The following is a 16965-nucleotide window of genomic DNA, read 5'->3' as shown; positions in this document are numbered from 1 at the left end:
CTTCAAAGCAGTAATGAGATACCTGCAGAACTTAATGTGGCAGAAAAGTATCTGCCACTTCTATCAGTGAAATTCACAGGTACTGTAAACACCATTGTGGTTTGTTACCAATATTTATAATAGATCCTATTTGACTTATAGTTCTGCATTTCACATTCAGGCCTTTAATCCACCTAGAGTTCAACTTTGTACATGATGTGAAATGGAAATCCAACTGTATTAGAGATACAGCTGGCGAGAAAGTGAGCCAGTGTTGCACGTTGCAAACACACTGCAGTAAACAGTCTATAATCTCCCATCCAGTCTATGGTGCCAGCCTCTGACCATGCATGTATCTACGCTGGCATTTTTGTTGTTGCTCCTTTTTTCCATTTGTCTATTTTTATGTTTGTGCCACATGGTTTCCTATAAAATATATTCTACCACATGCAAAAATATACTATCTTACACCACACACAAAAATTAACTCAAAATCAATTAAAGACTTGAATGTATGACCTGGAACCATAAAACTCCTACAAGAATTTCTTCCTAGAAGAAAACATAAGTGGTAAACTCCTTGACATCAATCTTAGCAATGACTTTTTGGATTTGACACCAAAAGCAAAAGCAATAAAAGCAAAATTAAACAACTAGGACTATAATCAAACTAAAAAGCTTTTGCACAGCAGAGGAAACCATCAATAAAATGAAGAGGCAACCTACTGAATGGGAGAAAATACTTTAAAATCATACACCTGATAAGGGGTTAATATCCAAACTATGTAAAGAACAACAGCAAAAACAAAAGCAAAAGCATATATATATATATTTGATTTAAAAATGGGTGGGGGACTTGAATAGACATTTTTCCAAAGAAGACATATAGATGACCAACAGATATATGAAAGGGTGCCCAACATCATTAATCATCATGGAAATGCAAATCAAAACCACAATAAAATCTCTAATAGAATGGCTATTACCAAAAAGACAAGAAATAATGTGTTGGTGAGGATGTGGGAAAAGATACCTTTTTGTGTGCACTATTGGTGGGAATGCATTGGTGTGGCCACCATGGAAAGTGTGGAGGTTCCTCAAAAATTTAAAAATAGAACTGTCCTATGATCCAGGATCCAGCAATTCCACTTGTGGGTATTTATCCAAAGGAAACAAAAACACTAACTCAAAAAGATATCTGGTGGGGAGGGTATAGCTCAGTGGTACAGAGTATGCCTAGCATGCACAGGGTCCTGGGTTCCATCCCCAGTACCTCCATTAATAACTAACTAACTAACTAAACAAACAAACAAACCTAATTACCTCCCCATCAACAAAAATAAATAAATAAAAAGATAAAAAATTTTTAAAAAGATATCTGCACCCCCAGGTTCACTGAATTATTTACAGTAGCCAAGACATGGAAACAACTTGAATGTCCATCAACAGATGAAATAAAAAAGAAAATGTAAAAAAAAAAAAAAAAAGATACAATGGAATATTATTCAGCCATAAAAAAGAGTGAATTTTTGCCACTTGTGACAACATTAATGGACCTCAAGAGCATTAGGCTGAGTGAAACAAGGCAGAGAAAGACAAATACCATATGACCTCTCTTACATGTGGAATCTAAAAAATGTGTATGTGTGTGTGTGTGTGTGTGTGTATGTGAAAATCAGAGATGGTAGTTGTAGGGGAGAGGGTGAGAAATAGATGAATTGCCTTTGTTTTTTTAGTTTAGATAAACTGAATTTTTTTAATTAAAAAAAGGAACGACTTAGGTAGAACAAACCCCCAGACAGGCTTAGCTCCGCCCAGGTTCCCATGGTCCTGTCCCCTCTACCGCCCTCGAGAGGTAAGTGTCGTCTGTGCAGCCCTTAGGGCCTACCTCTCCTGGGAGAGTCTGTCACTTCTCTTAGGAAGATGATTTACTGAGGGCAATTCCTTCTTAGGGGTAGACAGGAAAATCAGACTTGCAACCTGACGGTGCTTATTTTCTCCAAAAAGCCTTCGAGGATGAGGCTGTAGCAATTGTGCTGGCCTTCACCTGAAAGACAGGCACTCTCTCATCCCTCCTGGACTCATCTGGTGACACACAAAGGTAAGCACGGTGTCCTCAGGTTCGGGTGCATGAGGCAGGGGATGCCCGGGGCCCTGCTGGAGGAGCCAGATGCTGGGCAGGGTCACAACTCCACACGCCCTCGTAAAAGTGAACGTGACTGCAGGGGGAAAATAATTTTCCAGGAAGTCTTGGCTTCTGCCCTCCACTGTCTCCACACGCCACTTTAGGGCCCCGCGTCCCTGCAGATGGTGCGGGTGGAGGCCGCCCCCGCACCCCAGCAGAGGGCAGTCTCCTCACACCCACAGGGGCCACTGCAGGGCTCCCTCTCACCTCCCAGACGCGGCTGTGCACACCTTGCTCCGGAGAGAAGTCAGCCTGCAGCCAGAGGCCTGGCTGCACAGCGGCCTGGCCTGTGCTAACCCAGCCATCCACCAGACACTTCCTTTAGAAACGGGAAGGCAGCTGCGGTGGGGAGGAGCGAGCAGCACGGCAAGAGTCAAGAGGCCCGGGTTCTGGTCTTGGACCTGCCACTGAACAGGTGCTGTGATGCTGAGCGAGCCATTTCATCTCAGCTGTGCCCCTGCACTGAAGGCTTCGGACATGATGACCTAAGGGTCTAGACAGCAGAATTTCCAGGTAGCTCTACAAACAGCACCAATAAAAATCCATTTCAAGGTTGTGGGTTTGAAGTTAAAGAAACAGGGATCCTCTGTAGAGTAATATTAATTCAGACTGTGTGAATCACCATATGAACTTTGTACGTTGTTACCACTCTATGGTAGTTAAACAAACAAAACGAAATAAAAAACTGTACCTGTTTTATAGAGCTGTTGTGAGAATACAATGAGTTAATAAATGTACAGGGCTATTGATTACAGCTTAACTATAGTAAACACTAAATAAATGTTGGGTATTACTAATACATTTTCAAACGCAATAGCTGGAGCAGCAAGACGGTCCTATGACAGGAGTCAGAAGGCCCGGGCTCTAAATCCAGGCCCGGGACTGACTCACCGTACAACCTCCCACAAGCCGTTTCATCTCTCTTTGGCTTAATTTCCTCATGTGTAGAATGAGACGGCTGGGCTACAATTTCCCCAAGTCCTTTCTAATTGTTTGATTCTAGTTGTATCGTGTTCTCAATTTTTCTGCATGAAAGGAAAGTTAAAACCAACACACATTAAGTGAGAATCAAGTCTTTTGTTCCATAAGCATTTACCGAGGCAGTGTGCAAAGATAAATAAATATTTCACCCTAGCAGAATTCACAAGACAGTAGCCAGACTAAGTGTTGTGAGCAGGTCTGAACCCAGAGTTTGCCACTGAAGAGTAAAGGCTGGGAGCACAGTCTGCAGGGCTGGAGAAGTAATACCATAGGTTCTACTTTCAAATTTAATTATAATGCATGCCGTACCATTCTCTGGGAAATAACATAAATGCCAGTCAGACTGTCCAGCCAGCCCTGGGCATCAGACAGCATGTGGGTTTGTTGACAGCTTCTAGTGTGCTTCACAATCTTGCTCATGGTTGGGTCTAACCGTCTACCATTACCAGACTCTCCCTCTGCCAATTCAAAAATCCAATACAACACAAAACCGAAGTAAGTCAGCGTCACCACGTTGTTGAGCCACAAGCTACGGTAAGTACAGTCACTGTTCAAATGCTCCTGAACACTGACACCCAGCCTTTGCCTTCTACAATGTATAGGCAAGACCCAAGACCCAGCTCTGTCTCCCTTACAGCCAAGGACACCTAACTCTGCTAGTCCTCCTGAAACCCTGTCACCCTCCATGTTCCTCCCAGTGGGGGTGGAAGACTCCGAGCACATCTCTCTCCAAAGAAATCCTCCTCAGAAACCTCTCCTCATCTCCACCCTCTCGATTTTTCGATATCACAATGCAGGTGGGTTTGTTTCTTTAAGAATCAAGAAACTCAAAGAAATTTGCATCTTTGGATGTTACTTCAGTTTGAAATTTCATACTTACTACATCTTGGTACCTCAATCAAAACTTCCAACTTAATACTCTGTTACATTTCTATTATCATTTTTATTGAAATATAAAGCAACTATCAGATAACCCGGTAAGTGTTATAATGCAAGTAGAAAATAAGAACTCCATGGCAATACAGAGGACAGGCAAACACGTTTTATGCAGGGCTGGGAGTACATGCCAGGCACGTAAGCCCTCACTGAGGCAGTGACTTCTGAGGTGAGCCTCCAAGGATCCTTCTGCTCATTTAACAAATACTGATTATATGTTCTAAGCAGTATTCTAGGTGCTTGGGATCTGTCAGTGAACAAAACAAAGATCTCTGCACTCATGAAGCTTACGTTCTAGTAGAAGGATGGGAGAATGGTCAACAGACGTACTAGATAAACTACGTAACTTGATAGAAAGTGAAAATGCTACGAGTGGAAAAGAAGAAGCAGAGCAAGAAAGACAAGTCCATGAAACAGAGAAGAGGAAGGACACACTAAGCGGGAGTGGCGTGAGCACAGGCCTGGGGATCTAAGGGGGCGGCATGTCAGAGACCCCACCGCGCGGCGTACAGCCCAGCTATCAGGGAAGCACAGGGCAGACCCGACCACAAGCTCAGCGCATGCGACCCTTGGCGCTGACTGCCAGCCATCTACCCGCTGCCCCCTTCCTCCTGGAACCCAGGGGAGTTTGCCTTTTGTACTCACCCCCACGGACACGTGTCTAACGCCTAGAGAGAGAGAAAGCACAAGTAGAAGAACTGAAAACAAATTGTTTTAATTTATTTAAAATTCCGTAAAACATTGAGCCGAAAAAGCTTTGGTGCCTTTTTAACAACAATTAAAAAAAAAGGACCACGCACCTATTCCACAGCACAGTGCGTGTCACACGTACAGTAACCAACTAGCTGGAGGCGGCCCTCACCCCCCGTAACAAACCAGAACGCCAACGCAGAAGCAGGCCCACAGCTCCGCGTGGCGTCCAGCACGGCTGGCACACAGATGGGCAAGAGCAGGGCCCGCTGCTCAGGGCACAGTGCTGACATCCCCTGGAGGCAGACGGCACAGCCAAGCACTAGAAAAGGAAATGCTTCCCAGAGAGTCTAGACAGGAGAGAGAGGCCGAAAGGTAATATGGGTAAAAAAAAAAAAAACCCAAAAAACTGGAAAGGGCTAGAGGAGCTGCAGTGGTGAGGATGAGCCGGGGTGAAGACCAAAGAAATACAAGTTCTCCCTGTGAACGCGGCTGCGTTTCCCACCCTCCTTCCCAGGTCAGCCTGACTCAAGAAAACCAGCCAGGGCCTGTGGACTGTGTTCACCACGACTGAAACTGTAACAGCAAACGTATCTGGAAAGGGCTACTGTGACAGATCTAGTTTTTGTCTTTAAGGGCAGACCAAAGTCTTCAGCACGGAGTTAGCCCTTCGGCTAAAACTCTCCCTCGCAGATCTAACCTCAGGCCTTCCACTGACACAGCCTGGGACCATCCCCAGTAAACAAGTCCTTGACCTCTTTCTTTAAAAGAAGTCGGCATAATCATCCTGGAGACAATCTCCCCCAGAGTAAAGCTTCACACCCATAAACTGGACCCGAACACAGCAGCTTAGGAAACAAATCATGCTCTCCAGCTTTTAAAAGGTGATGTGGTTTCACTAACAAAAAAGATACAAGGGGAAAAAAACAACAGAAAGCCTGAAGTTACAGCCTGAATCGCCTTTAAATAGTGGGACTCTGCTGCCCCCTGCCTTCCACCATAAAAAATGCTTAGACACAGTTGGAAAGCACTAACTCACCGAAGGACACGGTCTCTCTCACACCCACGTGCACACACCCCGAAACTGGAGTTCCCAAAACGTCCCCCATCATCTTAGCCCGTCACCTGCACACCGTCACCTGCTCGCGGTGATAATAAGCACTGGGAGGCCCGCGTGGCAGGCTGAGTGGCGCCGTGGACCCGACTCCCCAGATCTGCCCGTCTGTGCAACTCCTGTGACAATCCTCCGACTTCAGCCGTCGTGTCCAAGCTGACGGAGAATCTCCTACACTCACCAGCCCAGTTTCACTCATACCTGAATATCCAACAAGGCCTTCAAACCCCAAAATGACCAAAACCCATGTTTTCCCTCACAAACCAACCAACAGAAAGATTTTTCTTTTTCTTCAGTGAGCTTGGTATCTTTTCATGGCACTGCTATCCTCCAGTCACTCAAGTCAAAAAAACTGTCCGCGGTCTGACCTTCCCTCTCCCTAGGTGCTGGCATCAGATGAGCCGCAGGCACTGCCTTCTCCTATCAGCACGCTCTCACCTGCTGCCTCCTCTCGTCAGCCCGGGTTAGGCCTTCACTGGGCCCCTGCTACTTCCATCTGGAACGCTCCATGGCCTTCTACCTGCAGTCTCCCCCTCCTACCAGCTTTTCTTTATTCCACTGCATCTTAAAACTGCTGACAGTTACCTTTCTGAAGTTCAGCTCTGCTCATGCCACTCTACCGTCTACCTCTTGCCTCAGAATAACCTGCAAACCCTTTCCTCTGGCAGGCAGGGCCCTCGTGATCTGCCACCACCCGATTCCACAGTTGTACGCAGCCCCTGCGGTGGCTGTGGTGGCCTCTGGGCCTGGCTCCCTCCCACTGAGACCTCTTCCGTGAATGTTTTTCCTCCACCACCTCCACTTTCCCCAGCTGTTTATGTCCAAATCACATGCATCTTTCAAGACCTAGGTCACATGCTGCTTCTTCACAAAGCCTTCCCTAATTCCTTCAACTGGAACAAACCTTTGTCTGTAGTCCACTCTGCTCCTTTCTTCAGTTCAAGTAGCAAATACTCGCCGAGTTCCTACCGTGTGTGAGATGTACCAGGTCGGGGCACACTGAGGCAAACACAGACACGCGCACTCTCCTTGTGCGTCTCAGTCTAGAATTCACACTTCCCCACTTGTATTCTCGTTCCGTGTACGTATCTTTCCCTCCTGGCCTGAAAACTTCATGAGCATCCATATTTCAATAGCCAGTCGCTCTGTGTGCCTCTCCCACACGGAGCCCGGCAGAGCGCACGGCGTGTCTATGTTCAGGAAGCATCTGAGTGAACCGACCACGTATTAAGTGTTACTACACAGCTGAATCTCAGGGTCGTTTTCCTGAGCTCAAGTAATCGACTGACTCTTAAGTCTGAGATACTATGACCCCCCAACTGAAATTAGCCGTCACTCAAACTGTCCCCATGACGGAGTCAAGGGCACAAACTCTGGAACAGAACCAGGGGTGAATTCAGCTCCTCCACTTCCCAGCTGTGTACACGGGGGCGCGACGGGTCCGGGGAACCACTACTCACTCCGGGCCTCCGTTTCCTGATCCGAGTTCGGGTGAGGATGAAGTAACATGAACGAATCCCTGTCAGCGTGTGACCAACTGAGGCCACCGCTCTTGCTGTTTACTCATCACTGCTGTCTTCTGCATCACGTCAAAGCCACGCCCCAGAGGCCACAGGAACACTGGCTCGCCAGCCTTGCCGGTCGTCTCCCCCCGTGCCCTCTTTCACCACAGGCAGCTGGAGGTGGTCAAGGGATTCAGCCCAGGCCAAACGGACTTCAGTGGAAGTCTGCTGGAGAGCTTTCAGGAAGACGTCCGCTTTCCCAGTAACAGAGACAGATGTGTCTGGAAACTGCCTTCCTCGTCCTCCCTTCGTTCTGCATTAAGTGTAGATACAGTGCTTGGAGCTGCAGCAGTGTCCTGAGACGACGAGGGAAAGGCCAGCAGAACGGAGCGGCTGACCCTCTGACAGCACCGAGCAGCTGAACCTATGTCAGTAGTTACCCAACTCCAGGTTCCTTCCATGACAAAAGGAAACCCTACTTGTTTAAGCCAACAGAAATCAGTTTTGTTCCTTGCAATGAAACACTGCCAAGACTGACTGAACCTCCTGAAGTACTTCAGGGTACGTGCAAGAGAAAGTTGTGAAAAGGGGAATTAACAACAGCTCTGTCCTTCAGAGACTCTTCGAGACATAAAAGCCAAATATTTTATCAAAACTTTAATAGGCATGTTCTACTCTAAAGGCTAAGAGGGGTTCAAATTAAACTAAGAATCGCCCTGAAACAAACCAGTGCTGTGGGGCAGAGCCAGCAGGGCCCATGGAGAAAGCCTGACCTGCCAGGGACGGCGGCAGTGCGATCATCACTCGCGGTGCCTCCTGCTCTAGCCTCTTGGCTCCATGTCTAATGGAGAACTGTGAGTGAGAGCCGGGAGCTCTGGGTGATCGTCTGCACTACCATCCGGCAAATCCTCAGTCCCGCCACCTCCCACTGCACGTGGTGTCTTTCCCTGCCCTTTGACTTTGTTCTTGGTGGTGTCTTGCTTTCTCAGATATGTTTGCGAACATGACAAAAGCAGGAGCTTGCAATACATTAGCATAATCGGGTTTGTCTCTTGTACATCTGCTTTTCATGGTGAATGGACTCGGGTGGCCACTGACCTAAGGAGAATGAGAGGTATTTGGAACAGACTGGATCAAACCTGCAGCTTGAAGCCAAACCTAGCCTAGTCCAGCCAACATCAGTCCAATCCCACCCAAACTGCAGGCACATCAGTGAGAGAAACACAAAACACAAAACAACGTATGTACACAGCTGTACACCACTGAGTTAGGGTAGGTTACACAGTGCTATTATAAAAATAACCGAAACAAACTATATCTCAAAAAAAAATCTGTAAGACAGGTATACAAATTCCCCAGTTTTGGATCTCTTTAATAAAGTGGCTTTCAACTGGCAGGGATTTTGTCCCTCAGGCAGATATTTGACAATGTCAAGATGTTTTTGGTTGTCTTAAATTGGGGAGGGGTGGCATCCAGTGCACAGAGTCCAGGGAAGCTGCTAAAAATCCTACAATGCACAGGACAGGCCGCACAACAAACAAGTATCCTGTCCAGAATGTCGGTAGTGCTGAAGCTGAGCAACCTTGTCTTCATACAATACGGCACAAGTGAAGATAAAACACTCTTTCCCATTTTACCACACACCTCTGCTGAGCTGTTAAGGATGCGTGCGTGTGTGTGTACTGACAGGTTGACTAGTCATGCCAGTAAGTATTTACTGAGCACCTGCCACCGTTCTAGATGCCAGTGATCCTGTACTGAATTAAAAGAAAAAATTCTGTTCTTAAGGAGATTACATTCTAGTGAAGGAGACAGGTGATGAACATATAAATAAAATGCTTTTAGACCTAGTGAGTGACTCCGTGGGGAGCCCTCTCTGAGAACATTGCAGTTTAACCTCCCTGGATGAGGAGAGACCCAATCATGCTATGGTTTAGGCAAAGAGCATTCTGGGCAGAGGAAATGCTAAACCCAATGACCGTGAGACAAGTAAGTGTGATGTCTCAGAGGAGCAGAAGGACCTGCGTACCTAAAGCACGATGAGTAAGGCAGGAGATGAGGTCAGAAAGACATCTGCAGGCTCACAGACGGTGCTGCTGGCATGGCACCACGTGGAGATTCAGAGGGGGAGCTCAGTGCCTGGCGGCGACTGGAAGCAGTGTGAGCGCACAGTCGTGCCCAGGTGGGATCCTCCCTGGCGCACGTGAAAAGCTGGAGTCGGGGTGGGGACTTCACAGGGGAACTAAACAGGGCAAGTCAGTGAGCGGACAGGGGTGAGAGCAGAAGAATCTGAGTTCTTGTTACTGCACCCCATCAGTACCCACACACAACTGACTGAAGCTTAGGGACACATTTGTAACTAGAGAAAGCAAGCTATTCAGCACTCTTCTCACTCAGAATCGTGTGCTTTCTTGGACTGCTGCCTCCTGGGTTCCTGGCAGGCAGTGTGTTGGGAAGAACAGAGCACTGCCCCCTCACTACTTCCTAACTAGAACCCCAATGCTATTGACTCCAGATTTCCTCCTCTGATGTTTCAGAGCACAGGAAAAGCTGGAAAACATAATTTAAGGATCTCTGAAGCAGCACAGAAACCCTGGAAGTCAACAGGCCAAGTTTCTAACGTGCCATGCATCTAGTTTCTAGGCACATCCAATTTTGGTTTGTCCATAAACCGGTGTTGTCAGGCAGACCGAAGTGAGCAGGTTGCTCCTGGATTGTAATCACCTCTTAATCTTCCGTAAGACTCCTGAGGATGAGGGTTATGCCTGCTTGTTTATAACTGTGTCCTCGGCTCCCAGCATTAGCGTCTGGCACCTAGTAAGCACTCAGTATATGTTAGGTAAACAGATAATGCTTCATGAAAATAAAGTCTCAGACTTATAAAAATCAGATAACACAAAGCGAAATAAAATAGCAAACACATCTACTCTTAAAAAGGTCTGTATATTTACAGATATGTACTTCCAAGAGAGAAATAGCTAGAACATTTATTCATCCATCTAGTTGGTCTCTTTGAGCATCTACCACGTGCCTGCATTGTGCTAGTAGCTGGACACAGAAAACAAGACCAAGACACAGACATTCCCGGGAAGCAGAAGCCTGCAGCACAGAGTGGAGTGGACAAAAAAACATCTGCGGCCCAGCTTACGGCTGAGCAGAGGGTGAGAGGGTCGGGAAGCCATTAGTCCTAACACAACCCAGCAAGACACTCAAATTCCACACCCACGGTTGTCAGTATACCCAGACCAGTGGTTCTCAATTAGGGGAGATGTGCCTCCAAAGAGACACTTGCCAGTGGCTGAAAACATCCGTGATTGTCGCGACGGGCAGCACGCGAGTGGAATCTATGACGCAGAGGCAGGGGTGTTGCTAAACATCCCATGATGCACAGGACAGCCTCCCACAAGAAAGAACTGTCCTGTCCAGAATGTCAACAGTGCCATGACTGAGAAGCCCTGATCCAGAATGACGAAAGAATCAGGAAGTACTATGCAAATAAAAATGCAAGTGTGTCAGTCAGTCAGGATTTCTCTCATGTATCTAACGCGATCGTAAGAATCACAAAATAGCTGCCTCAGTTGTAATCTATGAAACACAAATAACAAAGCAATCAATTAAAATTCTCTTATAACTATGAATGAAGTCTCATGATACATACAATTCAAATATTTATACTAATCAATCAAATACCTAGCATTGCATATTGAACACAGGGTCTCGGGAAAACACTGCTTGATTAGAATTCCAAACTGAAGAAGGTTACACTCAAAATAGAAACTGTGGGCTCTTTCATAGCTTTCAGCTTCCGGATGGAGAAGGCTTAGCCCGTTCCTTTCGAGTTTAAAATTCCATTACAGAGTCAGTCGTACGTTCCTCATCCTTTAGCTGGATACGTTTGTTCCCTGTAGGAAGGTTGTAACTTGTAAAAGGAGTTTTATGCAGAATACAAATTGGGAGTATTACATGACTACCTCTTGAGGACACTGCGCTGTGCAAACAGCATCACTTTATGTGACGTGGCAGCTCTGGACTGGTCTGTCTGTCACCCGAGGGCTGTCTCAAATTACAGACCAGGGACATCACTGTCATGCCCCAGCTGCTGCAGAAAGCTGCTGAAAGAAAAGGAGATTTATAAGTAGTTTGGTTACACTGAACCAAGGACACAGGCGCTACACAACAGGGACCTGGTGGCTCTGAACTGCAGGCATCATGCAAAAAGGAAACGCGGCGCTGGGTGTCGGGGGAGTCCTCCAGGAGCGACAGCACATCTTTGTAAACTCTCTGAAGATTAAATGTAACAGTTATTAAAGAACACCATCCTGTTGTTGCAGACACTGAACTTTATATCCCAAGAAGAGATAGCAGGGATTTGCAGGCAAACATCTGCCATTTAACAGTGAGAGTGACCTCAGCTCTGACAAGCAATTCAAACCCCGGTGGAGGAGAGTTACTTAACTCTTTGTGGTGACTGCGTCTGAAGCTCCAACATTAGCAGGTTATTAATATCCTTGTCAGCTGAGGACCTCTGATGCCGAACGAAAAAGTTATTGGGAATAACTATGATTGGTTCTGTTTCATGAGCCATTCAGCAATTACTTGAACTTTAATCATAGCAAATTATCAGGTCATAATTAATTTGGACCAAAGCCCTATGCAAACCTTATGGAGAAAAGAGCAGATGTAATGTAATCTTCAAAACACATTTTGAAAGATCAAGACTAGATCAAAATGAACATGAAAAAAAACTGAATTTCTGTATTAATTTATAGAGAGATTAACCAAGCCAATACTTCCTTTTCTCTTTTATCTCTAATTAAAAATAAGTAAGTAAACGAACTCAGGTATTTAGGTAAGAGTAGGAGAGTGAAAATGTGAATGTCGAGAGGCCACTCCACACCCCAGACAGGACTAGGTGTTTCCTTACACTCATGTAACCTCTGGCTCGCTTGTGCAAGGACGAGAACAGTGTCTTCACTCTGTAGATGAGAAAACTGAGGCTTTTCTTAATTGAAATGTTTTTCTCAAGATGGACAGACCTAGAAAATAGTACAGTTGGGGCAGGCAGTGGGGAACAACAGGTGGAGAAAATCTGCTGAATCCCAAGGCTAAAAAGCTGTGTTACACTATGCTGCTACAAGCAATTAAGATTTTTATTTTTGTCAGACACATGAATGTTAAAATTCATCACTTGAAAGAGAAAGCATTAACACTGCAAGTGGATCATGAGTTCCCCACAGCTCCACACCCACAAGTCCAGTTACTTACTTCATACCACCGTTTCAACGTCCCAAAGGCAATACCAACTTCACATGCCCCCAAATTCATTTATCATCCCCCCCCAGACTTGCTCTTCTTCTGGTTTCTCCCACCTCAAGCAACAGTATTAACAGCTACCTAGTTGCAAAGAAAGATAGATTAGAAGGAAATACACAAAAACTGCTATCAGTGCTACTACTTGGCTTTGTTTTATTCTTCATACTGCTCTGTATTTTCCAGATTCTTCTGAAACATTTACACTATACATACATGACACATGCTTGTACCCTTAGTGTTTAAAAAACAGAAAACAGAAATAGGCAGTTAAAACAAACTGCTACTGTCTCCCAAAGCAACTTCCCTCCTCACGTGTAAACACTATTTTGTTTCCTTTCAGACTTTTTTCTGTGCAAATACATTGTTTATTTCTATGCATTTCTATACAAATATATCATTTGTAATTTACATATTTACATGTATATGCATATAGTTTTTCCAAGTAAAATTCTCATACATACATTATATCGTAACTTGCCTTTTTCCTCCTAGCGACATACAAATCTCTCTCATTCTTTCCAGTGGCTGCAGAGGACTGAACTGTCACAACTGCACCGTGATTAACGGTTCCCCTTGTTGCTATTTAGCTTGTTTCCTATTTCTCATTATTACAAGTAATATTGCAAAGATGATTCTTTCAGGTATGTTCTGTTTCAGCAATTCTTAGACACACTTCCCCTCCCACACACACTTTATCATCTCTGGGGCTGGAATGCATCTTTACAACTGATGGCATCTTACAATTGCTGTCAGCCTGGTGGTTTTTGCGGTGTAAAAACCATTTTCTTGTTTGTTTTTTGACACCTTCTTATAACAGTTAAAACATCAACCTCAATCTATTTTAGATTAGATGAAATAAGTTATCTTTGCATTCATGGGCATTTTAGGCATTTGTGATTTCGAGCAAATGAATAGCTATTTATTTATAGGTGGGATGGCCGGATCAAATAGTAAGTGTGTTTTAAATTTTGCAGGTTACTTCCAAATTGCCCTCCAAATAAGGTGAAACAACTTATTCAGCTGTCAACCACCTGGGAGAGGGCCTACTCTCCTCACCAGAAGTGGCTACTATAAATATCTGAACATTCATCAACACAATAATTGATACACTGGAGCTCCTTATTGGCTTAATTTAATCTTTGATCTCTTACACACATTGCAAATATTTCCCCCCCTTCTGTCACTCTTCTTTCAACTTCATTTAGGGTGCCTTTCACCCTACAATCACTTCTTTCACATACCAAATTTGTCAGTATTTTCCCTTGTCTTCTGGGGTTTATATCTTAGAAAGAACTTCACCCCAAAATTATAAATGATTTTCCTTCACTTTATCTTGGTACTTGTGTATTTTTTTAAAAAATCTTTGTCTCTAACCCACTTGAAAATTATTCTGTGTATAATGTGACGCGGTCACTCACCTTCCCCCAGTGTGGCTGCTCTGCTTCTACCCGGGGCTCACAGCGGCACCTCTATCACTGCCACGTGAGCACGGGCCACGTGAGCCTGCTTCTCTAGTCTGCGTCCCTGACCTACTGACCTACTTCTCTTTAGCACATTACTGTAGTTCTGTTGTACATTTCTAGTAAGAAACATAAGCCAAATTTTCGTCAATGTTCTTTTTTTAAGTTTGTTTTTCTTGGTCACTTACTTTGCACGTGCATTTCTGAATCAGCTTGACATATACTGCTAGCTATACCCCGATATCCATTTTCCCCTTTCCTGTAGTAGAACCCCTGCTTACTAGGAACATGACCATACAGAATACATACAATTCTCAGCTTTACTGGCAGGTGTGCTCATGTGGGTGTTTTAAGCAATGGGATTGATGGAAGAAATTTTCACACACTGAGGTATGGGGAGGTCATTCTGGCATATGCATGATTTGACGTGAACTTTAAGCTAACCAGAACCACCTGTTTGTGGCCTGTTCAACATGCGCTGTGCATCTGCTTTAACTGTCAAAGGCGGCGTTTAAAAGTCAGCATGGAGTAACTGGTTAGGCCTCCACAGTGGGGCCAGGTGGCCAGAATGTGGTTTCAGACATGTTTCTGCATCACTGAGAACTTGAATTTTCAGAACTGTATCAAACTCAAGGACACCACCAACCATTCTCAAAATAGTACCTGCTAGCAGCTGCCAACTGCCACCCGTGGCCTCAAGTTCTCCCCTTGTAACTATGCAACCATTTCAGACCCTAACCAATCCTTGCTTAACAAGCACCGATACTTCTCGCCAGCCCCAATTAAAATCCTTGACAAACAATTTTAAAATTCTGCAGGTTTTGCCTTTCTAAGCCTCCCTCCATTTTACAGTCTGGTGAACACAATTCAAGTGCTTCCTGAATCTGTGTGTCTCAGGCTGTTGTCCTGTTTGGCTCAAATAAAACTCTTTTCTATTCCTGTTATAGATTACTTATTATTTCCACCACCAAGATTAATGTAGAAATGCAGGAGCAATATCTGGTACCTGTTCTTAGAGTGAAGCTGTGTTACTTTCTTCTCTTCTTCCTCTCCACTGACTGGAATATAAACAAGGTGACTGGAGATCAGAGGCTGGAAGACGGCACAACAGTACAGAGGGAGCCTCAGACTCCAACACCCAGAAGGGCACCACCAGCCCTGCTTTGCCCACCTGAACTTTTATGAGAAACACATTTCAATCTTAAGCCACTTCACATTTTTTAAAACTTTTCTCTCACAGCTTAATCACTAACAACTAAGTAATGAAATCCCATTGGGATTATAATTAATTTATGAATTCATTTGAAGATAACTGTCATCTGGACAATACTGAGTTTTTACAAGCAAGAATATAGAATGTTTATTTATTCAGGATATGTAAATACCCTTCATTAAAATGTGTAATTTTCCCCATACGGATCTTGCACTTTCCTGTTGTTTATTCCTAAATAGTATATAGTTCAGATTTTTAACAGCAAATAGGGTTTTTAAAATCACATTTCCAATTGGCCCATTTCAATCCATGGAATGCTACAGATTCTTGCATGCTGAACTGTTAAACACAACTACCTTCTTCTATTTCTAATAGTTTCCGCTCGATGCTCTTGGAGGTGCCACTTCCACAACCACATTGCCTGAAATGACGACTATGCTGTCCCTTCCTGGTATTTCTGTTTCTTGCGGGTAAGTGATTGTTCTGTAGCCAACAGGCTTGATCCTGACTTGAATGTGGACGTTTGCTGAAGGGTTCTGGTAGATGTCCTCAGTCAAGTTTTCTTTCTATCCCTAGCTTCACAAGATTCACATCTGGAATGAGTGTTAAATTTTAGGAAATGTTTTTCTAGCATCTGTCGAGATTATCATGAGTTTTTTTTCCTCGTTAGATCTGCCTTTTTAAAAAGTCACAATAAATAGATTTCCCAATGTTTTGTTACATTAATAGATTATTTTGTATTCTTTGGATAAACCCTACTTTGCCATGACTGTGTTCTTTTAGATTTAATTTGCTAATGTTTTTTCAATGATTCCATTTGTTCCTAAGTGAGATTGATCTATAGTTGTCTTTGACACACAACATTCTGGAATAAGGGTCATGCTAGCCTCAGAGACCAAACTGAGAGGTGTTTCAGATTTGTGTTCACTGAAACAGGTTAAAGAAAATAGAAATTTCTTGAAATTTCATTTTTCTTTTAAATTCAAGCATTACAAGGCAGAGTCTTCTCTTACATCGATTAGATGTCCACTGATTGCTGCCCACTTGGTTCCAGTTCACCGTACTGTGACGACAGGACGCAGCCTACTGGACTTCTTGCGGTCTGCTTCAGTCATTCTTCATGGTGTTAAGAGTAAAACTGAGACCAGTGGGACTCTTTCCCCCTTACACGCAGGTTGTCTCTCTTTAGACATTCTGAGATCGTCTTTTCATCCTGGGATTACATAGATTTTGTCAGGATGTATTTTTAAAGTGTCTCCTTTCTCATTACTTTTTCTCAGTACTTAGGCATTTTAACATGAGGTCAGTCTTTCATCAGAATTTTTTCCCCATTACTTCTTTTCTTTAGTTCTCGCTTTCTAGAACTCTTATGCATACCTTCACTGATTCATTCAAAAATATTGATCGCTCACCATGGGCCTGGCACTGTCATGTATGCAGGAGAGTCAATGGTGAATTCTCCCTCTGTATGGCTCCTAACCTCACCAATTTTTATTTTAAATGGATGCTAGTCACCTGACTATCCCATGGGTCTTAACTTTTCATTAATCATTTCCACCTATTTGATCTTTTCTCAGAAGTTCTGGAAGCAA

Source organism: Camelus dromedarius, chromosome 9, assembly GCF_036321535.1.
Source record: "Camelus dromedarius isolate mCamDro1 chromosome 9, mCamDro1.pat, whole genome shotgun sequence".
Classification (NCBI taxonomy): Eukaryota; Metazoa; Chordata; class Mammalia; order Artiodactyla; family Camelidae; genus Camelus; species Camelus dromedarius.
This window is presented reverse-complemented; position numbering follows the sequence as displayed.